This window comes from Equus przewalskii, chromosome 13 (genome assembly GCF_037783145.1).
Source record: "Equus przewalskii isolate Varuska chromosome 13, EquPr2, whole genome shotgun sequence".
Classification (NCBI taxonomy): Eukaryota; Metazoa; Chordata; class Mammalia; order Perissodactyla; family Equidae; genus Equus; species Equus przewalskii.
Genome location: NC_091843.1, coordinates 48,832,736 through 48,858,297, shown reverse-complemented (window position 1 = coordinate 48,858,297; position 25,562 = coordinate 48,832,736). Strand labels below are relative to the sequence as shown.

Genomic DNA, 25,562 nt, shown 5'->3' with positions numbered 1-25,562 from the left:
AATAAGCATGTGGCTTAGCTGACTGGCCCCCATCATTTTCACAGGGCCAGTGTGTATTTGGATATGGCCCTGGGGGCTATAGCAGGCACAGGCAGAAGGGGAACACCCAGCATGACTTGGGAATTTTTGGAAATTCTGCTTTCTCCCTCTATCACTCAATAACATTTCTTCTCTCAGTGAGAGAAATCCAAATGTAGTTGGCTTGAGCAAACAAAAGGAACTTTTTGGCTCACATTGAAGCAAAACCCAAAAACATCCTCAGGTAAATTGAATTCAAGGGCAGCTGAACCAGAACTCAATAAATATCATTAGAGCTCTGTCTTTGCACATGATGGGCATGCATGCGGTCCATTATCAGCCCAAGAGGCCCATCCTGCCAGCTGTGTAATCAGGGCAGGAAGACAGCATGCACACCTCTCTACCTGGACCGTCTCCCTCCTCTTGGACCACATGCCCAGCCCTGAGCTAAACTCTGTGTCCAGGAGGCTGGGGCGTAGGTCATCTGCCCGCCCTGAGAGCATATCCACTGGAGGATAGTATAGAAGAGCAGAAGTCTAGAGACACACTACCCAGGTTTGGATCTCAGTTCCACCACTTACTGGCTGTGTGACATTAGGCAAATTGTTTGGCCAATCTGAGCCTCAGTTTCCTCATCTGGAGAACGGAGGCAATAAACTGTACCTATCTCATCATTGTGTTGCAGAGTAACTGAGTTAATACATGTAAGGCATTTTGAACCGTGCCTGACGCCTGGTAACCACTCATTCAGCAAGTGTCAGCAGTGCTGTCAACTAGGAGGAAGAGGAGGAAAAGGAGGAGGAGGAATCAGTGACTGATATCCTCACTAGCATCACATGGTGTGGAGGAAGGGTAGGTTTCAAAGGAATCAGTTCAAGGCAAAACACATAAACAAACAAAAAATCCCCTCAAACGAGCAAGTGTTTATGTCCGGCCTCTACATCAAGCTGTTATCTTCTGCTCTGTTCCTAACAGACGCCCACACAGTGTGGGTGCTACAAAGATAACATCTAGTCTGTGGTGAGTAATCTTTGTGGAGGTCCCGGCTTGGTGACATCAATATAAATGTGTTGCTTTCAAAAATGAAGTAGTTTGACATGGTAAAGTTAGGGTTTAAGGCTCCTCCGAGTAGCTTTTGATTTGTAAATCTTGTTATGTCTATGACTAAAGCAATGATGTTGCACATGAATATGTTGCAGGGTGAAAAAAAGACCTACATCAGATGTATCTTTTAAAAAAATAATGTTACTCCCTAAAATCTTCTTTCCTGCAAAAAAATGGATTGCATATTAGTTGTGCAGGCAGGGAGAAAGGAGGTGAAAGAGGCAAGGGAGCAAGACAGGCAGGAGGAAACCAAAATAAACCCACTCCTGTGTGGAGCGTTGGAAATGTGGCACTGACAAAGACTTCCTGTTCCGCGTAGAAGCGCTGGCAGAGGCGGCGTGCAGGGCTGAGGGTGTACTCAGCTGTGCAGAGCTGATTATAGAAGATGAAAGGGCTTGGCAATTCATTTCATCTCACACTGAAGCACCGCTGACAACTGAAAGTGAGGACAGAAGGATTCATTTGTTCAACTTCTGTTTTAAAAAGCAGACTTCAAATGATACCACAGAGAGAAAAAGGAGGAAATGCTGTGGTGTAATAAAATATCCATTTTTAAAAAGAAAATACACTAGCTGCAGCATTTGTATTTTGCAGATGGGTTTGGAAGGCAAAGGGCTTGGGCTTTTTTGTGGTTGTTATCAATTCCAGGGAATGAAATGTATGTGTGCAGGATCAATTGCTAATCAGCCAGGCCGAATTCACCTACTCTGACCAGAGTGCTCACGTCCATTCCACCCTGAGGCCAAAGATCAGTCAAAATGAAAACACATCTAATGCTGCAGTCTTTAAATACTTCTCGGAAAACTGAAAATAGAAAAGATTTTAGGCAAGATCTTTAGACTAAAAGTAAATAAATACATGCTACCTGGTAGAGAAGATATTTTAAATTCTATAATCCCAGTCTTTTTAAATTTTAGTTCACAAATCCAGATTTTCTTCATTTATCTATATTATTGTGTTTGCTTGAGATTTTGGAAGAAAATTTTCTACATCCTTTTAAATAAAATGTGATATTTTTCATCAACATATTTAGTGTTTGAGAATCAGGAATAGTTTTCAATTCAAAGACTCAAATAAATTATTATGAAATCTAATCTACCTAGCAAAGTGATCTTATCCCAAAAGATTTATAAAGATGGGTAATATCTCATACAGATAGCACATTAGTTATTTATGATTAATACACAAATACAGATCCAAATGTTAATGACAAAGATAAAGAAATACATTTTGCCTGTAATCATTAATATTAAACTAAAGTATCAGTAACGAGTACATCATTCTTAAGCAATTTCTTTCTTAAGCAATTCCATTGAATGATTGATTCTTTTCTCGGTAATTTATATTAGAAATCTGGTTATTTTCACTGTTTTCAATGTGGGGTTTTTCTGCAAGAAATCAGCAGAGCAATAGAAATGGAAAAGGTTATGGCTAAAATAAATTTGCTAGCTCTCTTAGCCTCTCAAAACCACTAAATTCAAGAGTTCATCTTTCAACAAATATTTTTGGAACACCTGCTGTGAGCCAGGCACTGTTTTGGTGGACTAGGAATAACAGCATTTACCAAAAGCTCTGGCTGTTATGGAGGGCCACTGCGGGAGGCTGGGCAGGTTTGCTCCAGGAGGCACCACTCCCACAAACTACAATGCAAGAGGGGCCCCCTGGAGTTGTGCAATGCACAGCCCTGCTTCTAGTCCAATACAGGGAGACAGAAAATGTACCAGTAAACTAACAGGCAAATAGATAAGAGTTATGAGTTCGATAACTCATTATAGGTAACAGTATGAAGACTGACTGGGGATAGGAAGAAGGGCCACATCCCATGGGGATTTCAGGGAAGGCCTCATTAAAAAAAAGAAGGATCCTGCCATTTGCGACAATCTGGATGAAACTGGAGGACATTATGCTAAGTAAAATCAGCCAGACACAGAAAGACAAATACTGCGTGATCTCACTTATATGTGGAATCTAATAAAGTCAAACTCATAATAGCAGAGAGTACAATGGTGATTGCCAGGGGCTGGGAGGTGGGGGAAATGGGGAGATGATGGTCAGAGTACAAACTTTCAGTTGTGCAGAATGAGTAAGTAAGTTCTGGGGATAGCATGGTGCCTGTAGTTAAAATTTGCCAAGAGGGGGCCGGTCCCGTGGCTAAGTGGTTAAGTTCTCGCCCTCTGATGTGGCGGCCCAGGGTTTTACCGGTTCAGATCCTGGGCACAGACGTGGCACCGCTCATCAGGCCACGTTGAGGCAGCATCCCACATGCCACAACTAGAAAGAAGCACAACTAAAATATACAACTATGTACTGGGGAGAATGGGGGAGAAAAAGCAGGGGGGGGGAAAAGGAAAAAAGAAGATTGGCAACAGTTGTTAGCTAAGGTGCCAATCTTTAAAAAAAAAAAAATTGCCAAGAGAGTAGATCTTAAATGTTTTCATCACTCATACATACAAAAAATGCTAACTATTTAAATGGTGGATGTTAATTAGCTTGATTGTGGTCCTCATTTCACAATGTCTATGTATATCAAATTTCATGTTGTATACCTTAAATATTAATTTTTGTCTATTATACCTCAGTAAAGCTGAGCAAAAAAATAAAAAGAAGTAACATTTAAGCTGAGACTGAATGATAAGAAAGATCCAGACTTGTGAAGATCTGAGGAAGAATGTTCTAAGTACCGGAACACGAGAATGAGTTTGTCAGTCCCTGGGGTCAGAGAGAAGGCTTCAGCAACTGAAGTAGTGAGCACGAGGGAGAGGAGCAGAAGCAAACTCAGGGTACAGAAAGAGGCCATTCTTCAGAGGCCTGATAGGCCCAAGAGTTTGAAATTTTTCTAGGGACAAAGGGAAGATTCTAGAGAGTTCCTTCTATTCGAGAGAGTGATGTTAAAGTTTCAGTAGCACAAGAATAGCTCAGTATCGAGGCTCCTGTTCCCATTCTGGATGATTCAGAGCACCAGATGATAGAATTTTGAGGTAAGAAGAGCAAGTATGGAGATACATTATAATTAAATGGTGATTACTGGATTGAGGTTCTAACTAGAAAGTCATAATGATTCAAACCCTACAGAAGCAAAACCCAAGCCAGGGGCACTATAGATTTTTCTGTCTAGCTGAGTAATTGTTTTTCAGACACTTGGACACTAAATTATACATTTTTGCTCTGCCATAATGAATGGTATTTAAACCGAATAGAAGACTGAACATACTCTGAAAAAGCTCTGTTCTAAGCAGTGGTTCAAGCACCTGTATGTTCTCATAACCCCAACACCCTTTACTTAGCTTATATATAGCTTAATATTGAGTATAACATTGAGTATAGACTATATTCAATAATATCCCAATATTGGGTGTAGCTTAATTATATACAGCCTAATATTGAGTTACATATACCAAACCATTTAATAAATGTGGTAATCACTTTTCTATATAAGTTAATGTTTATTATTGAAAGGACCAAAGATATCCAGGAATAGGTAAAGTACATAAAATCTTACACCTACTCTTACAGTAAGTAGTTAATAAATGTCTGAATGAATGAATGAAAGCCTAGACTTCAATTATTTGTCATTCACTAAAAATATGCTATTTAATTGAAATTATTTGAGCTGCAAGTTAGTTTGAATAATACCTCAATTTTTATAACAAAATGTAAGTCTGTGATATAAGGGATGCATGATCTTTTATTTTATTGATAAAGAAAAAATTATAAAAATGAGGCTTTAATATTAGCAGCTCCATTCTAATATACAACATATTGGGCATTATCATAGGTACACTCAGTTTGGGGCACAGATTTTATTTCCATAAAGACAACTTGGGGACATAGTCCATTTAGTTAGAGTGTTTTCATAAAGCCTGTCATAAAATGTACTTTTCTTAAATTCGTCTTCACAAAAGAGTTAAGTCATAACGAAATGCTTTAAAAATATGTCTAAAGATAGTACTTCTGGATAACCAGAAACATTAAAAATAAATCATTGACTCAAGTACATGAGAATATCAACAAACTAGGAGGGCAAACGGGCAGTATACCTGGTCATTTCCCATACCATGCCTTTTCTTTCCTTTTCATGAGGTGTAAATTACACACAGTGAAATGCACATATCTTAAGAATATAGTCCAATAGGTTTTGACAAATGCGTGCACCCTATAAACAGCAGCCATACCACAGAAACTTCCCTCAGGGCCCTTCCTAATCAATCTCCTTACCCTTCCACTTGAGGCAATCACTTTTCTCTCACCATAGCTTAGTTTTACCAGTTTTAGTAATCCATTAAAGAGAACTATATTACTTAGCAATAAAAAAGAATGAACTACTGGGGCCAGCCTGGTGGCACAGTGGTTGGGTTTGCCTGCTGCACTTTAACAGCCCTGGGTTTGCTGGTTTGGATCCTGGGCATGGATCAATGCACCGCTTATCAAGCTGTGCTGTGGCAGGCATCCCAAATATGAAATGGAGGAGGATGGGCACAGATGTTGGCTCAGGGCCAATCTTCCTCAGCAAAGAGAGGATGATTGGCAGCAGATGGTAGCTCAGGACTAAACTTCCTCAAAAAAAAATAAAAGAATAAACTATTGACAGACAAAACAACATGAATGAATCTCCAAATAAATATGCTGAGTGAAAGACAAAAGAAGTATATATCGAGTTATTCCATTTATATGAAATTCTAGAAAATGCCTGCTAACCATTAATGACAGAATTCAGATCACTGGTTGTTTGGGACCAAGGAGAGGGATCATCCTGAGGAATTACAAATGGGCGTAAGTAAATTTGGGTGATATATTAGTACATCAAAACTTATCAAATTGTACTCTTTAAGTATGTTTGTTGATTTTTCCATTATATCTCAATAAAGTTTAAAATCGTAACTTGGAAATGGCCAATCAGCTTGTTGGAAGAAAATTCATTTTGCAAGTCACACCAAGCTTTTATATTCAACAAGTAATTAAGCTTTCATAAATTGTTTTTTAATTTTGAAAAATGCTTGACCATTTTTTCTCCAAATATTTTTCTCTAATGCAATTTTTTTCTCTCCCTCTTATAATTCCAATTCATTGTGTATTTGATGTCTTGATGTTATCCCACAATAAAGAGGTCAATACAGCTCTTCCTATTTTGTTCACTCTGGGCTTTGGTTTGGCTTGTTTCTATTGACTCATCTGCAGGTTCACTGACCTTTCTCATTGACCAATAGGTTGTTATGACCTCCAGTGAATTTTTCATCCTATTTCTCAAATTTCCATTTGGTCCTCTTTTAGTTTCCATTTCTCTACTGTAAACCCCTTTCTGCTCATGCATTATATCCATCTTTGCCTTAAATCTTTGAAAATATGTATAATATTGTCTTAAATTCTTTTTGACCAGAAGGCTCGAGTTAAGTTTTTTTTTTTCAGTTCAAATTATAAAGCAATTGTGAATACCTGCCATTTTAGTCTGAGTAGATGACTCCCTTATTTAATGTTTTATATAGTGTTGATGTACTACTCAAAGCACAAAACACGCTATTCTTTAAACCCAAACCCTTTCCATTTCTTATTTATTCAATATTTTGGACACATATTATGAGATGTGCACTGGACCTAAAATTAAGAGTTCTGTGAAAACCATCATCATTGGAAGAAGTAATTCACTGATCTACTGAATTTTTCAATAGTTTCAAGTACATATTCAGTTATATGTTGCTAATTGATCCACTAAAATAAGATGGCAGAAAGCCGAGCTCTACCTTTGGAATCATTATTTTCTTTCTTTCTTTTTTTTCTACAAGTGGTATTTAGCTATTATCATCTGTTGTAGAGAAAAACAAAATAATGTCTCAGTCCAGACTTTTAAGTGATGCTGCACTTTAAACTTTTTATTGAGGTCTAAGTTACATAAAATAAAATGCACATATCTTAAGTGTGTAGTTCCATGATTTTGACAATTGTATACCTCCATGTAACAACCACTCAAATTAATATACAGAACATTTTCATTACCCCCTAAATTTTCCTCATTTACCCTCTCCAGTTAGTCTGCTTTCTCCCAGAGGTAATCAGTTTCTGATTTCCATTAATGGGAAATAGATTTGTCTGTTCTTAGAATTCATATAAAATGAAGTCATACATAAGTACTCTTTTGCATCTTTTCACACATACAATATTTTTGAGATTTATCCATGTGGTTGCATTAATCAAAAGTTCAATCTTCTTTATTGTTAAGTAGTATTTCACTGTACAACAATTTCTTTATCCATTTTTGTATGAATGGGCCTTTAGATTGTTTTCAAATTTTGACTATTATGAATAAAGTCTGCTATTATCATTCTTGTATACATGTTTCTGTGGACATATGTTTTCATTTCTCTTGGCTTAAAACCTAGAAATGGAATTGCTGTGTAATAGAATAGACTTACATTTCACTTTATCACCAGCTTACTTGTACTTAGTGTTTTTGTGGTATATCTTTTCCCACTCTTTTAAATTTAGCTTGTTTGTATTTTTAGATATTATAGAATGTATCTTGTAAACAACATGTAGATAGGTCTTGCTTTTTTTTAACCAGTCTTTAGTGTTTAGTCCATTTACATTTAATGTAATTATGGTTTTGTTCTGATCAGTTTAATTCTACTATCTTGGCATTTATTTTCTATTTGTCCCATCTGTTGTTTGTTCCATTGTTCATTTATTCTTATTGTCTTTGGGATTTATTGAGTATTCTTGGATTCAATTTTATCTACTTTATTGACTTTTTAGAAATACTTCTTTCTGTGTGTGTCTGTCACCTGTGTGTGTGTGTGTTTTAGTGGTTACCCTAAAGATTGAAATATGCACACTTAACTTATCACAGTCTCAATTCAAATAATATTATGCTACTTAAAGAACAACCCAAGAAATATATAATAGTATAATTTCATTTAATTCCCACTCAATTCTTTGTGTTCTAGTCATATATGTTTTTTCTAAAGATTGGCACCTGAGCTAACACCTGTTGCCAATCTTTTTTTTTCTTCCTGCTTTTTCTCCCAAAATCCCCCCAGTAAATAGTTGTATATTTTAGTTGTGGGTCCTTCTAGTTGTGGCATGTGGGATACCACCTCAGTATGGCCCAAGGAACAGTGCCACATCTGTGCCCAGGATCCGAACCAGTGAAACCCTGGGCCACCCAAGTGGAGCGTGTGAACTCAACCACTCAGCCACAGGGCCGGCCCCTCTAGTCATATATTTTAATTCAACATATTTTATAAACCCCACAATCCATTATTACTGTTTTTGCTTGAAACAGTCAATAGTCTTTTAAAGAACTTCAGCAATCTCATGAGTCTGGGAAGACTAAAATGAGATTTCAAGGGCACCAAGGAAGCCAGGACCTAGATTCTTGAGAGAAGAGTTCAAAGAATTGAGCCCAACAGTCTGAGCCTCTTTTGTCCTTGAGGCATTTTGCGATTTGTAAGTAGTGTAGGTCAAGAAGTATAGAAAGAGAGCAGAAAGTAGCTGCTATGTGTTTGAGAAACTATGTAGGATTTTTGTCAGATTCATGGTTCTAGGGAGATTAAAAATGGAATTAAAGGACTACCTAAAGGATGAGGTTCTGAAAAAACCCCAAGTATTCAATTGAACACCAGAAGAGCTACAGTCTAAGAGTGAGGTTAAACTAGAAATAGACCAGCCTTACAAAGACTGAAACCCAGCTGTGAATCAGCTCAGTCTGTCTGAATTTAAGTAATCCATGCATACTCTAATTGCCTGCCAGAAGCTAAAAAATTCTCTCTGGAGAAAGATAATATTTTCCAGAACCTCTATAATTTTTATACATAATTTCCATAATTCAATAAAAAATTTACCGCATATACAAAATAAAAGATAAAAAAAGCAATAGAAACTGATGCACAAGCAATCTAGACACCAGTTTTCAAACACAGACTTTAAAATAACTGTGATTAATATATTAAAAGTAATGGATGATGTCAACTTAAAAAGTAAATTTGCCTGTTATCTTGTCTCAAACTGGGTTCATTCAGGAATGGCCAAAAGAATTGCAATTTGGAACATGCATGCTATGGCAAACCACAGGCAAATCCAGCAAACAAAGAAGGGGAGCTGCTTTTATAGAGAAAAAGGGAAAGTTGGGAAGGGCTTTTCTAAAGGAAAATGTATTGGGGGAAAGTAACAGTTCAGGGCCACAACAGGTTCTCATTGGCTAAGCTGTGGAGTTTCTCATTGGCTAGGCAGTTGCCAGGTAGGGAGAGAAATCTTCCTTCAGCAGTAAAGCAGTTTTACTTCCTGTGGAAGATGCAAGGTTCCCCCTCTTCTTATTTGGTGTAATTGAGGTTGTATGATAGGGCATGAGAGCTCCCCCTATAGGCCTTCCCGACCCTAATTTAGTTAAAGTTTCTTTTATTAATTTCCACAATGACAAGATGGAGAAATTAACCAGAAAACTGGAATTTATATCAAAATAATAAGATGGAAATTCTAAAGCTAAAACTAAAAAATAATATCTGAAATCAAGAAAGCAATAGAAGCCACCTCACATCTGCTAAAAAAGGCAAAATTAAAACTACTTACGACAGGGGGCGGTGTTAGTGCTTCCTTCTGGGGACTGTGAGGGAGGACGACTCCTAGGAGAACGGCACGGGCTCCCTGCACGTGTCTTTTGGTCCAGGTCACGCTGCGGCAGGCATCTCAGTTCTGTCCAGGAGTGCAGGAGCCACGCCTCCACCTCATCATGGTGGCAGACTTGAGTGTGGCGCAGCACTGGCCTGAGGGCCCTATGGGGCGGCACCATGAGCATGGAGGCTACTGGCCCAGATAGTGGGCATTCAGCTTCCTGGACATCCAAGGCAGCCGAGCTGCTTGACCCGCACAGCAGGGCTCCAAGTTCGACTTCACCAACTTCACCCTCCCCAGCCAGATGCAGAAGCCCCCCAGCAACCTCAGAGGTGGCATCGAAGGAGGCCGGGTCAGAGTGAGCTCTGCAGCCAGACAGCTGGTTCTGCAGGTCAGGAGACTAGAGCATCCTGCAGCATGTGGCCATGGACCAGAGTGTGGCCAAGACCAGCCAGTTGTTGGAGGAGTTGAACTTCCAAGAAGATGAAGAAGATACCTATTCCAGGAAGGATCTCCATAGTATATGCCTGCAGTTTCTGTGGAATACACGATGCTGGTTGCGTGGTTTACTGTAATAAATACCAGCAAAAAGAAGTTCTATAAGGGATGTCAAAATACTTCTGGTAGCCACATTGTAAATCACTTTATGAGGGCAAAATGCAAAGAGGTGACTCTGTACAAGGATGGGCCCCTGGGAAAGAGGGGTCTAAAGTGCTAAAACTGCAGCTTCAGCTACGTCTTCCTTCTTGCTTTGTTCCTGACAAGGCCAACTGGGTCATGGTGCTGCTGCGCCACTCAGAGCAGCTTTGGGGGCATCAATGGGGATAGCTGGCAGTTGCAGCCTCTGATCTAGGACTGCTTCCTGGCCTGGCTGGTCAAGATCCCTTCTGAGCAGGAACAGCTGGGGGCTCAGCAGATCATCAAGCTGCAGGAGCTCTGGAAGGAAAATCCTTCCACACCTTAGAGGACCTGGAGAAGAATGGGGGAGGGATGGCAGACGAGGAGCCATAGCACATCCTCCTGCTGTTCCAGGACTCGTACCGGTACCAGAACATATTTGGCCCTCTAGTCAATCTAGAGGTCAACTACGATAAGTACCCAGACTTAAGGTAACATCACGATCAGGTGGGACCTGGGTCTTAACTAGAAGAGAATCCCCTACTTCACTTTCCCAAGACGGACTCTGGTAATGAGGATTTCGTCATAATTTGGTTAAGAGACATGCAGCTCATGCAGGGGGATGAGATATGCCGGTGGTACAAAGGGGACCTGGCCCCCTATGGAAAGGGATCGGCCACATCATCAAGGCCCCTGATAATTATGGTGATGAGATTGCCATTGAGCTGCAGAGCAGTGTGGGCGCCCTCATGGAGGTGACTCATAACTTCCAGGTGGACTTCATGTGGAAGTCATCCTCACTCGATAGGATGCTATGTGCATTGGAAATGCTTGCTATGGACGAGACCTCCATGTCAGGCTACATCTACTACAAATTGCTCAGCCTCAAGGTGAAGGATGTGATCATCGAGTGCCGGCTGCCTAAGCACTTCAGGTCACAAGAGCTCCCCGACCTCAACCACTCTCAGGTTTACGCTGCGAAGACTGCTGCAGAGACCACTGAACCTGATCCAGGGACCACTGGGCACAGGGAAGATGGTGACCTTGGCCACCATCATCTACCACCTACCTCAGCAAGGCAACAGGCCTGTGCTAGTTTGTGTTCCCAGTAACAGAACCATGGATCAGCTGATTGAGAAGATCAGCACCAAAAGCCGCAAGACCATCGACTCCCTGGTGTCCTTCCTGGCCCTGCAGAAACGGATCAGGAACATTGATAGATGGCATGCCAGAAGCTGCTGCTGCAGCTGAAGGATGAGACTAGGGAGCTGTCATCTGCAGACAAGAAGCAGTACCCGGCCCTAAAGCACACTGCCAAGAGAGAGCAGCTCATCAAAGCAGATGTCATCTGCTGCACGTGGCTGGGTGCAGATGACCCAAGGTTCGCCAAGATGCAGTTCTGCTCCATTTTAATTGAGAAAAGTACTCAGGCTGCCGAGCCAGAGTGCGTGGTCCCTGTGGTCCTCAGAGCCAAGCAGCTGATCCTCGTGGGCAACCACTGCCAGCTAGGCCTCATGGTGATGCGCAAAAAGGCTGCCAGGGCTGCGCTGTCCCAGTCACTCTTTGAGCACCTGGTGGTGTTGGGCATCCATGCCATCCGCCTCATCTGCCTCTAGGTCCAGTATCGGATGCACGCTATGCTAAGCACCTTCCCACCCATCATCTTCTATGAGGGCTCCCTTCAGAACAGCATCACTGCAGCAGATTGTGTGAAGGGGTCTGACTTTCAGTAGCCCCAACCTGATAAACTGATGATCTACGTGACCCAGGGTGAGGAGGAGATGGCCAGCTTGGGGACCTCCTACCTGAACAGGATGGAAGCTGCCAACATGGAGATCGCCATGAAGTTACTGAAAGCAGGTGCCAAGCCAGACCAGATTGACATCATCATGCCCTATGAGGGTTGGCGCTCCTACCTGGTGCAGTACATGCACTTCATTGGCTCCCTGTACACCAAGCTCTACCAGGAGGTGGAGATCGCCAGCATGGACACGTTCCAGGAGCACGAGAAGGACTTTGTCATCCTCTCCTGCATGTGGGCAAATGAGCACCAAGGCATTGGGTTTTTAAACAACCCCAGGCAGTTTAATGTGGCCCTGACCAGAGCACAATATGGAGTCATTATTGTGGGCAACCCAAAGGCCCTGCCCAGGAACCACCTGCTGAACTACTACAAGGAGCAGAAGGTGCTGGTGAAGGAACCCCTGAATAGCCTGTGGGAGAGCCCCATGCAGTTCAGCAAGCCCAGGGTGCTGGTCAACACCATCAATCTGGGAGCCCTCTTCATGACAACAGCCACGTATGACCCCAGGAGGCCATTATCCCAGGATCTGTCTATGATCAGAGCATCCAGGGCTGGCCCTTGAACACTACTTCCAGACCCACAATCAGTGGGCACGATGAGTGCTGGGCCCAGCCATGTGGCCGCCGTGAGCACTCCCCATCCCCTTCAACCTGCTCATGTCACCCATGCCACCACTGGGATATTTTGGACAAGCTAACAGGGCCAGCAACAGGCCAGGACACCCCAAAAGGCAAAACTGGTTGTGGGAGATGCCAGAAGAACAACTTTGAGCATCCTGGGCCCAGCCAGAGGAATCTCTCCAACAGCCAGTTCAGCCAGGACTTGGTGTCACAGCTGTTTTCACAGGGCCCCCTGATGCCAGGCTACATCTCCATGAACTAGCCCTGCTGGATGAGCTAGCCCGGCCTCTCCCAGCCCAAGGTATTGGTGATGAGTTTAAGTCACAAATCAAAATGAAGCTGTCACAAGACTCCACGTACCAGGGGCAGCAGGTATACCAGCATGGCAGAGTGATGGGATTGTCCCAGGACCAGAAGGTGACTTAGTCCATCAGCCTCTTATTCTGAGTAATAAAAAATAAAAATAACTGGATACCTGTTTCCCACTGCTAAAACTGAAGCAGCACTGTGAGCATCAGGAGAAGGAGAGGAGCACCCGAGGGAGAGAGGAGCCTTAGACAGAGGGAGCCCCCACCGCTGGCATATGGCGGTGAGGACAAGGAGAAGGGAGAGCGGGAGAGGGTGCTGGCAGCAGAAGATGGCCCGCCTGCCAGCCCTGCTAGGCAAGGAGGCCCAGTGTCACCGTGTCCACACCTGGGTCTGAGACCAGGGCAGAGGGAGGAAGACCTTCATCTCAGCGTAGCCCTTTCCTATGTTCTTTTCTCTCTTTCTCTCTTTTATTGAAAAGGGACTACATTTTAGCAGGAAAAACCTTCACGCTTCTGTGCCTGAGCAGCTCCTGTCTGGTGGCAGCCATGCAGGGCAGCAGAGGTGCAGGTTCTGTCCGAGCCAGCTCTGACACCATCAGGGTCACACTGCCTGTGTTCTAAGAGTTTTCATTTAAAGAAAATGTGGTCATTGGGGTTTTTCGGTTTGTTTTTTAAAGATTCTTTCAAAGGAGTACCAAAAAATACACTTTCCAGAGTTTGTCTCTCAAATCTTAATGGTGGACCTGGGAGGTGTGAGAAGCTTCCAGAAATGAAGTTTAAACAAGCCAACACAACTCCAGATTAGGATCAATGCTAGTGACGCAATTGCAAGGAGACTTTTTGTTTTCAGTTTTAGCTTCTGGTGGCTCTTCCCTGCGCATCAGGGAGCTGAGGAAGCACCCTTTGGGCCAGGTGGCTCCATGTTCTCCACTGGACTCTCAGAAGCAAAGCACTTACCATACTTGGTGGACTTGCCAAACTACCCGATCCCCCACCCCAGGGGCCTAGTGGGACCGGCCATGAGACCCTCAGAGGGCAGGAAGGTGGCTGTTCCTGGGCCAGTCATTTCTTCTCCAGCATCCTTCCTGAGGATTTGGCAGAAGCCAAAAGGGCCCATCCCCTGCCCCAGGGAGGTGCTCACCGTCCCTGTGGCAGTTAGACACAATGAGCACCCCGCCCACCTTGTTCTCCACCCACCACCCAAGTTTGGAGGCCCTCTACCGAGGGGCACAGCTTTGATGAGATTGAGTTGTTTATGATTTTTGAGGGGGAAAGAATAAGTTTCAGAAATAAGTTGGTTCTGTTCCAAAGGAGCTTTGAGGGGTTTGTCACTTGAGCTGGTAATGGGGACAATCTGCCCAGGTCTGTGTTGCAGCTGGAGAAGTTATTGTAGCTGGAAGAGCCAGCCCCTAACTCCTTGCACAGTATGTTATTTTAAATCACTCAATTTCTGATACTTTTTTACAGCCACCCTAGGAAATTAATATAAATACTAATATAGTTAATCTCAAAAGATGATATAGGGGGCTGGCCCAGTGGCCCAGTGGTTAAGTTAGCACATTCCACTTCAGTGGCCCAGGGTTCACCAGTTTGGATCCAAGGTGCAGACCTATGTGCCACTTATCAAGCCATACTGTGGCCAGCATCCCACATATATTAGAGGAAGATGGGCATGGATGTTAGCTCAGGGCCAATCTTCCTCAGCAAAAAAAAAACAAAAAAAAGAGGAGGATTGGCAACAGATGTTAGCACAGAGCTAATCTTCCTCAAAAAAAATAGTAATAATAAAAGAAAGATGATACAGATAAATAGATAGGTGAATCTCAAAAACTGAGTTAAAAAGCCTTACATGAAAGATACATACTATATGATTCACTTTATATGAAGTTCTAAAACAGGCAAAACTATCTATGGTGGGAAAAAGCTCAGAATAGTGCTTGCTTATGGTATGCAAATTGGGACTGACTGGGAAGGGGCATCAGGAAGCTTTTTGGGATGATGATAATGTTCTACATCTTGATGGGGGTTGGGTTACATGACTGTTTGCATTTATCAAAACTCAGCAAATGAATGTTTATAATTTGTGCGTTTCATTGTATTTAAATTCTACCTTAAACAAAATATAAACTATAAATAAATACTGAGCTCTAGCTAATGGTATGCATGCTGAGATATTTAGAAGAAAGTGTACTGATGTCTAAATTTTAATCTGAAGTGCATTAAAGAGTAAGATGGATTGATGAATGGATAGAGAGATAGATAGGTAGATATGTGATAATGCAAGAATAATATGATAGTAATGGTAGAATCCAGTTGGTGGATATGTAGATGTCCCATGGAAAATTCTTTCAACTTTTCTGTGTATTAGAAGAAAGAATGTAATATAGGAGTTTATCAGAAAATTTGATACAGCTGAAGAGGGATTTAGTCAGGCTGAAGCGTAGAATTAAAAAAAGAATTGAAAATATAGAAAGAGACATAGTGATACTGGGCTCAGCAATGAAGACTAACATAGGTATAATTGGAATTCTAGAGGCAAAAGAGAAAGAGAATGGGCTAGAAGCAATCTTTAAATAGATAACAGCTGAGAATTTTTCAGGGCAGATGAAAGACTTCAAGCCACATATTCAGTTAATTCAGGGACCTGAAGGCACTTCCTTTGAACACAAAGGAAAACACAACCAGGTACCTCTAGCTAAACTGTTGAAAACAAAGACAAAAACTCTTAAAGCATTCAGAGGAGCAAGAAGACTGAAAACTGACTTCTCAATAGGACATCTTTAACGTGAGGCCCAGGGATAGAATTAACATTTATTCGGCTCCTATTATGTGTCAGGCTCTGGGCCAAACCCTTTACAAACATTATCCCGTTTAATCCTCACATCCTCCCAATGAGGTAGGATTAATATCCCCATTTTAATAACAGGAAATCCAGGCTTGGAAAAATTAATTATTTGCATGAAGTCAGACAGCTAATGAGTAAAGATTTCAATTTAATTGTGACAGACTCCAAACATATTCATCTGACATGTTATGCTTCCTCTTGTGTTATAAGTGTTCTGCTTTTTCCTCTGTTCCTGTGCCTGTGCCTGGGCTCTAGGTCTCAGCATTCCATGATCTGGCAATCCCCCTGCCAAGGCTTGTAGTAGTTATGACAATATGCTCGGGGTTAACACTGAAAAAGGAGAGAGAGAAACTGAATGTGGTAGAACACGAGACTCTCATATTGGATAACAAGGGTGCAGCTCACACTATTGTGTGGTACTGGAGCACTGACTGTAGGGAGGATACGTTTAATTGGCATCTTTTCTTTGAATGCGGTATATTTAGTCTCCATTTTGACACTGTAATAGATGACTGAAACGCTCCCTTGTGTCTCGTTAGCACCATATTGTAAAGTGTATATTATTATAGAAAACTGACTAGGTGATGAGCCGTCACGTTGGCTAAGAGAATATCTTATTTTTAATGAATATTATTTCATAAGGAAATGTGCTGATGACAGCTTATTTCAGTAGAAAGTTTGGATGCATAACCTCTTTGATAGACAATGTTATATCAGTAGTGACTATACCTCAAAAACTATACTAGATGCTAGAAATGTGTTCACAAGAATAATTTTTGAGAAATTAGTACATAAGAATAAGCAAAAATATTTTTAATATATTATGTTAGCATATATATTATGGAAAATTTTGTGGGGGATATATTTTTTACAAAATAGTAATTAATATTTTGTTTTTTGTGTTCTTTCTTTAAGCCTGTGATAAGTTATAAGAATGTGTCTTCAGAATAAATTTACATGTATAGATGAATGCACAAACATGTATATGTATATACTGATATGCATAGAGATAAAATTCCAAAGTCAGTACTTATATGTCATATAAATACATCCAATTTGGAATGTAAGCACTGATCCTCCACTGATTACTGGAATTAGGAGAGCTAAGTTCAAGTCCTGGTTCTATCCACTTTTATTTTGTAATCTTGGGAAATCCCCTTAATCTCTTATTAAGATGATTTTACTTCTCAGTTAAAATGGGGAAAATAATATTGCCCTACATACTTCACAGAGTGGTCAGGAGACCTTTAAAAGAGATATTGTGTATGAAAGAAACTTGACATTGCAAAAAGATATTACAGTTAGGTATATAATTGCATATTATTATATAATGAATATATATTAAATATAATTATGAATATAAATACAAGTATTATGATATGGCCTGAATTTTTCTAGGGGTCACCAATCTATGGGTCCAAACAAGGTCACGTTAACAATAATAATTGAATTTTACCATTCTGTTCCCTCATGCTGATGAAGCCACCTCAAAATCTGACCCAGCTTGTTCTAGGATGGTGAAGGGGGTGGAATTTTGGAGCTCGTGAAGGATCCTCTCATGTTCCCTGTCCTCCTGCTCACTAATACTTCCATGAAGCCAACCAAGGTGTCTGTGCCACCACTCCCCAGCCCACTCACCCATGGCAAGAGGGGCATCTGCATCCAGGTGCCGTCCTCCAACGCCCGCTGAGTGGTCACAGTCCACAGAGCCAGAGCGCGGCTCTTCCTGTTCTGCACACAAAGCGAGAGAAGGCCTGTCCCACGGGCACAGTCGCCAAGGCACTCCTCATTACACTGGCAACAAGCTGTATTTCTAAGCACCCCCTGTTTCCTCCTGCAGCCCTCTCTGTCCACAGGATCCTGTCAGGAGTCCAGGTTTACAGCCCAAAGTGTGGGGCAGACTGTGCTGTTTTTTCTATTCTTCTCAGCCTCTCCCTTTGCTCTCTCCTTGTACGTGCCAACCCTTTGTCTCATTTTCTTCTAACTGAAAAGTATTTTTAAAACTGCATCCTGTCAAGCATATTTCACCAGTTTCCCAGCCTTGCCTAGAAATGTCTGAAATCCAGTCGGGAACACTTAGTGTTCCGGTTACTAATTGCTATGTAACACATGGCTCCAAAATTTGGTGACCTAAAACGATAATGATGTTTTGTTTTTCACAGTTCTTGTAGGTTGGCTGGGTGGTTCTTTTGCTGGTCTTCCAGAGCTTACTCATGTAGCTGAATTCAGCTGACTTGACTGGGGGCTGGGCTCAGCTAGGACATGGGGACGGCTGGGCACCTCTTTCCACACAGTCTCTCTAGACTAGGATCCTTTTAATAGCAGCAAGAGTATACCAAATAAAGATAGAAGCTGCCAGGCCTCTTAAAGCCCAGGTTCTCAAATGCACGGGACCATTTCCATAGCATTCTGTTGACCAAAGTAAGTCACAAGGCCAGCCCAGATTCAAGAAGAAATGGACTGTACTCCTTGATGGAAGAGGCATGTGAATAGAGAGTTGATAGGAATTGTTGGAGGCTTATCTTTGAAGACAAACAACTACAGTTCAGCCTCTGACCATAGCAATACATATCCCTTGCACATAGAAAATACACTGTCCCCCTCCCAAGATCCCAAAAGTCTTACTAAATTACAGTGTTAGCTCAAAGTCCAACATTTCATCATTAAATCAGATACGGACAAGTCTCCTGAGGTTCAGTTACTCAGATGCAGCCACTCAGGGATGGCTCTTCTTAATGTGTGAACTAAAATGATGTTATCTTGCCTCCCCACCTCACCCCCACACGTCCATCCAAAATATAATAGTGAGACAGGGATAGGATAACTATAATAGACACTCCTGTTCTAGGGGAAAGGGGAATGGAAGGTGCACAGAACCACTGACCCGTAGCAATTCTGAAATCTAGTCAGGTACATATTTTCAGGAGCCCATACTCTGGAAATAGAGAATGTTACTTGGCAGGGAACCAGCTCTGCCCTCTGGGGATAAGTTACAGATTCATTGTTCTCTTGGTTCCTGGCTTGTGTACTGGGCTCTTGGCTCTGCCCTCTGAGTTATCACTTGCTCTCAACACAAATAAGAAATAGCCACCATTTCAAAATTAATGTACCATTTTTGGTTTCTAACAATGCACTCTCATGACTAGCTGACCAGGACTTATTAAAAGTTCAAAATGAGGTGTGTAATCTCTCCATTTGTATAAATATATTCAACTGTGTATGTGGAAATGCTTAAGTCATTTGTACAAACTCATCACTATAATTATATAATGAATACATGAATAATCTATATAATTTATGTACTAAATTTAGCTGTCTTCTAATGCAATTAAGCTGTGAAGAAATATTTCTTGTGACTCAAGAAATGCAATTTTATTTTAATGTCTCTTTAATCTCCTCTTTTACTCTGCTCTGGAGAGGGAAGGAGGAAATGGCTTTATCCAGAGGCAGAAGGGGAGCTAGGTGTCATTGACTTCCAGAAGCGAGTCAAAAGAAGAAAAAAGAAACAAGAAGTATTTACCACAACTCTGTCTCTATCTCTTGGATATCTACAGTAGAGAGGAGTGAAACTTTCCCCTTGGACACAGCCTAGCACCCTTTGAGAATAAAACTAAGAATTCTTCAGTTCTCCAGCTCTCCAACACTTCTTGGAAACTTTTTCATGTAAGTTTTAGGTGAGAAATCCAGAATCGGAGAAACTCTGGTGCATATCTAAAATGTTGCTGGGTGCCCATGCAGCGGACCTGTGTGAACTGCTTGTCAACTGCTGAATAGGGCTCCAATTTCTCCCCCAGCGATTTATTTATTACTTAGACATTTTTCTTACATAAACTGGGGTCATTTTCAGAGGCAACACTTTAATACAAGTATGATAAAGATTAAGTTTTTCCTTTATTATAGAGTTTCTTCTGTTTTTGAATTTTTTCCCCCACTTTGCTCAGGAATTCCAGTTGTACATTTATTGGCTTTTCTTTATCTGTCTTTTGTGTATTATTTTTCTCTCTAATTATTAATATTTGTTCTTTGACATTTTATTTTGCTATACTTTTCAATCTTTCTATATCCCTATGATTGTGTTTGTGATGTAGCCATTTCACGTTCATTGCTTCTACTATGTCTTTTCCCTGTGAATGTGTTATATGTCTCTTTCATTCTTTTCCAGCTCCCTTTCCATCTCTTCCTTTTGAATAGGATACACTGTATCTATTCTTTTAACTGTTGTTTCAAAAAGTTTATATTTTAATATCTGACATAATAATAAGGAAACATTTGATTCACGTGTTCAACTTTCTGCCATAATTTTTCTTCTCATGTGTAGTTTCATTTGCCACTTTTTTGTATTTCTTGCTTCCTTTTTTTGCTGGTCATGTTGCTGATGGCTCCCTTCTTATTATTACTCATATTTTAACAGGGGCTTTTTCCTCCAGGTAAGCTACTTGTTATGGAACAGAATAGTAAGGTGCTAGGAAAGTGAGCTGAGCCACATAGAATGCCAATTCAGATACGTTGCCTAAAATTCCTTGTCAGCAAGTCTGTCACACACTTTATCATGAGGGTACACTTCATAAGGGCTTTGGCCATCGTAGTTCCTCCCTTTCCACTGAGCAGCAAAGCCTCAGTTATGACACACAGAGTTTTGTGTGATCATTTGGCATTTCTTTCTTTCTCTTCAGCCATCATGATCAGCAGCTGCACAGCTGATGCATACACACTACTCCACCCTTCCCGAAAGGAGCTTTGGGTGAGGATGAACACATTCTCCTCCAAGCTAGCTCGCCCACCCTACCCTGTACCGCTGGGTCAAGCGCGACTGAGGATGTTCCTGGTAACAAACTTGGCCCACAACTGCAATCCCAAATAAGGGATTGCTATTTGAGCTTCTCAAAGCCATGCCACCTCCTTCTGGATATAGTCCATATGCTGCCCAAAATCTGTAATGCTATGAGATCTCCCTTAATATCTCCTTTTGATTTGATACAAATACCATATTCAGCAGCTGTTCTTCATAGTTTGAGCTAAGAGTTGAGGCAATATTTTTATTTTTATTAAGATAAAATTATGGCGTTTCCTCCATGTTTTTAATCATTCTATTTTTTTAAACATTTTCATACACGAAGGTGAAGCTGAAAATCCTTTACAATCTTTTTTCCTGAATTTCCATTTCTGAATGCTATAGTTTAAAAATAATGTGATTTGTGAAGAATAACAAAATTTCCAAGTCTCATTCAGATTATATATTAAAAAATAAAAGGTATGGCTTATCCCTCATTCATGGTAATTAAAATCCTTTCAGTTGGAATAAACTGTAAAAACACTACACAATTTGCATCTTCTTAAATTGAGAGTGACTTATTTGGCCATGTCTTTAGACAAGTAACGTGGATAATATGTGAAACTGCTGTATTCCACAATTCGGTATAAAAACTGTGAAAATTTTCTCTAAAAGTCACCAGAGCCAGTCAGGAGTTTTCTTCCTCCCTCCCTTCATCACTCTCCTTTCCTCTGTCTTTTCCTTATCTTCCTTCCTTCCTCCTTTCCTTCCTTCCTTCTTTCCTTTCTCCTTCTTTCTTTGTTCCAAATTACTTGATTTGATTTGATTTAATGAATCATATCAACCTCCTAAAAAATTACTCAAATCTCTGCTTGAGTTTTGTACCCCGCACCTTGGTTCAAACTCTTACCCTCTTTCTAGAATGCTTCTTTCCTCTCCTGTGGTGCCAAATTCTGCATATCTTTCCAAAGCTGTTCAAGTTTCACTTGTTTAGTGAAACTTTTTGTAAATCATGCTGACTTCTCATGTGAAATTATAAAAAATACCCTCTCAGAACTCTTTTGGCAATTGATAGACTGTCTTACCACCTCAACCCTATGTGCTTAGTGGCTCCTATGTTGTTAACTTTCCCCACACGTAGATTTTAAGCTCCTTGAGGTCATGGACCATGAGTGGTTTTCAATTTCCTACAACTTCTGGTCCAGTGACTTACACACAGATGCTTAATAAATTTTGGCTGATTGTGCATAATAAGAACCAAAATGAGATAGGCAGAAAGTGAAAAGCTTTTCAAAGTCTATATAAAAATTATGAAAATAAATTATGTGATTTAGTTATATTAAACATGAAGAATATAGAAATCAAAGGAAAATTTGAGAACCTTTAAATGTATGTCAGCCCTGACATGTTTTATTACTGTAGACACAAAATTTCTGGAGCACATGGTTATCCGTTGTGAAATTATCACACAAAAGTATAAATTTTAGAAATTTTTTATTTTAAAAATTTTCCATCAAAAAAAAGAGATCTGGAAATAATCTAAGTGATAGATATGATATATTTGTACTTATAATACAGTATTATACATCTACTGTAGAAATTTATTTGTTAACATGGAAAGACATTCATCAAGTGTTGTTAAAGTTTTAAAAAGCAATTAAAAATAAAGTATACTGTGCAATTCCATCTATGTAAGTAAAATAATATAAGTCTGAAAGGACAGTGTAGAGTAGGTTGGAAGTGTCCCTTCTTTATCTATCACTTTTACTGGACCACTTCCTGGACACGCGGCCACTACTAAGAGCATTGCCCGCCGCCCGCCTTTCCTGAAGAATTGTCCTTCGCCAAATAGAAACTGCCTTGCCCAGAGTTACACCATCCTTCTCCCAAGGTGTCTCGCCATCAATGACAGAATTACACAGAGTACAGTTGCCTGGTCCCATTGCCTCAAATCGTGAGCCTCACTGGGGTGCAGGCCATGCTCTGAGTTCCCCATGAGACCAGCAATCAGAGACTTGAGCTGACTCCATAACCTTCCGCAGCTCCCTCCCCTGCCTTCTCCTATTACTTCCCTTGTCCTGGGAGCATTCATGCAATTAATCACGCACACCTGAGTCCCTGTTGCAGGCTTGGCTTCCAGGGAACCAGACCTCAGTGAGACATAAATAAAATGTTGCATAGTTCCACAGGTACTGGGACCAGAGATCATTTTTAGTTTATTTGTCATGCTTTTCTCTAATTAAAATACATTGTTTGCATAGTAAAAATATAAATTATGAAAAGTTTCAAAATACTAAGCTTTCTAAATTGTTTTATAGGCTCTTGTTTGGTGAAATCTGAAAGTTAAATTTAAAAATACAGAAAAAAAGAAAAGCTGAAAGGAAACATTTAACATGTTTTGTTCTGATAAAATACGTGCTCATTTTAATAACACAAATTATTTTGTATCCTTCAGGAAAAAAAATTTTGAATATAGCTTCTTGTGAATTTCCAACTTGTTAATAATAAATTCTTTCCTAACACTGGTTTAGGTCTTTTATATTCTTGGATTTTACATTAGATGAACTATAAATGTTAATTGGACTATTATTGATTTTTAAAATTTTCTTCCTATAATTGCTTAGATAAGCATGTATTCACTTCACATATTATAATATAAAGCAAGAAGGATTTTATTTTCTTTGGCATTTTTTCTGTTTAGTCATGTCTAACTTGTACAAGTCTTACCAAAGAAAGCTTTGAAAAATTGTGAGTTTTTGGCATTATCTATGTCATACTTAAAAATCACTCATTTCAATATTAAATATTTTTTCAATAATGTATATTTTTTCACTAAGTGCTAAATATATACATATATGTTTAAAACTTATCCCAGATACTGAGCTAGGCATGTTACATTGGTTTTCCACTTAATGCTCATGGCACCCCTTCAACATAATTATCATATTCCTAATTGAGCCCAGAGACACTAGGTGTCCCATGTAAGGTCTTCGGCCTGAGGAGCTTTATCCATCATACTCCAGAGCTATAATCCTGGACCACTCCTTCCCTTTCTTACAGTGTTTAGTAGTCAGACTTGCTACTTTCTCCTGCAGAATATTTTATACCTTTTTTCTAATAACCAAACCTATGTCTAATAACCACACCGTCTACAAAGTTTGCCCTAAATAAATGGCAAGTTCTTATCTAAAATAACCAAAATTCAAATAACTTGTACAGGAAAGTTTAATAAAGGATAACTTATTATCTTAAGGGCATCCCTCAGAGCTATAATGATAAATGAAATTATATTACATTTCTCAATAAAGAGGGAACTATGTCCTCCAAAGCACATAAAATTAGTTCCAAAATTAAAAATTCAGAAGTTAGACTTAAATGAATGCCATCAATTAATTTTTATAAAAGAACTAGAACCATTTTGAAAAAGTTCAATTGTCTTCTAAATGAAAATTAGATAAATAACTTCATTTTATTGGGAAAAATTATTATGATCTGAGATAGAACTAGCAGGCTTTTGAGCCTTCAATTAAAAATATCAATCCTCCAGTGCAGCCCCCCACATCATTCATCCACAAAAGAGCAGAACTCAAAGAGGACTTCACCTCGAGAGCAAAGGACCAGTAGTTGACACAGATGCTTCTTTCTATGTGTGATTCTATTGTCTTTAGTGATAATGAGGGTCTTAAAAAATATCCTAACAACCATCAAATAAGTATTTAAGTTCTTAGAAGCTCCAAGTACTATCTTGTAAGTTGTACCCTACAGTGATGGAACCTTAAAACAATGAACCTATTTTCCTCGTACTTGAGGCTTAGCCAGATTTCAGCGCAACCTTATAGCAGCTTGAAAAGTCTCTGCCTGCCCAATTCTTCATAAAGTGAATAAACAATAAAAAGAACTGCTCCCTTCACTGCTATATTGTTGGCAAGAGATCTATAAAGATACTGTGTGGTTTCTTCATCACTCAGTATGTGAGAATCTGACCAGCAATACACAAAGACACAGAATTTCGGCCTTTTTACTGTGTTCCGCATTTTCATTGTCACTATTTTTCTTTGCAGCCCATATAAGGAAGAAAACAACAAGGTATTTCTGTGTTGCTGTTCATCCTGTTCATTGACTCTGTTTTTTCACTACCAAAAAAAGCATTTGTCAGTGTGCATTGAACTAATTTAAGGAACTAGAAACACCTATGAACTCTGTAGAAAATTTTATGATGGAACTAAAAGTGACCAACCCATTTGTTACCATCTTCTCAATGGCACAAATGGCTTAAATCCCAACTCTCATAACCTAACTGGAACAAGATGAAATGGACCATTTTCTGTGCAGGATTGCTTTTTTTTTTTCTTTTGAGACGTGGAAGCATTGCCGAAATGTGATATCTGTAATAACAAGGCACAGGGATGAAAAAAAAAAAGCAAAACATCCTTACACAGTGATGGTATACCATTACATTTAGCCTACCCACACAAATTGGTCCCAGCAGTTTTCTCTTTAATTCAGGATTTATGGAAACATCTGAGATTATAAAATTAACCAAACAAAAACAGATGCTGTAATTGTGAGGGACCGAATTCTTGGATGAATACCAGAACTAAACATTAGTGTACGGAGTGGAAACGTTTTAACTTAAGTTCTTATATATCAGTTTACAAGCTGATGTGAATGATCCACATGAAAATAACTGTCTTAAACAGCTTGGAGAAATGAAATTATGTTCACATAAGTGGTCCATTTTTCTCCCTTTCAAAAGGAAGACAAATGCTATTAAAATGATAATTTCCTCAAGTTTCTTAATTAATAATATAAAATCTCCCAACTATATTTACCAATCCTAGGAAAGATTGGGAGAAAGTCATGTCTTAGAGATAGC

At 40.0% G+C, this 25,562-nt stretch overlaps 1 pseudogene; it reads left to right on the top strand.

The window, feature by feature from the left end:
- The first annotated feature begins 9,896 nt into the window (after positions 1 to 9,896).
- On the top strand, positions 9,897 to 13,188 carry LOC103558054 (regulator of nonsense transcripts 1-like; annotated as a pseudogene).
- The last annotated feature ends 12,374 nt before the right edge of the window (positions 13,189 to 25,562 follow it).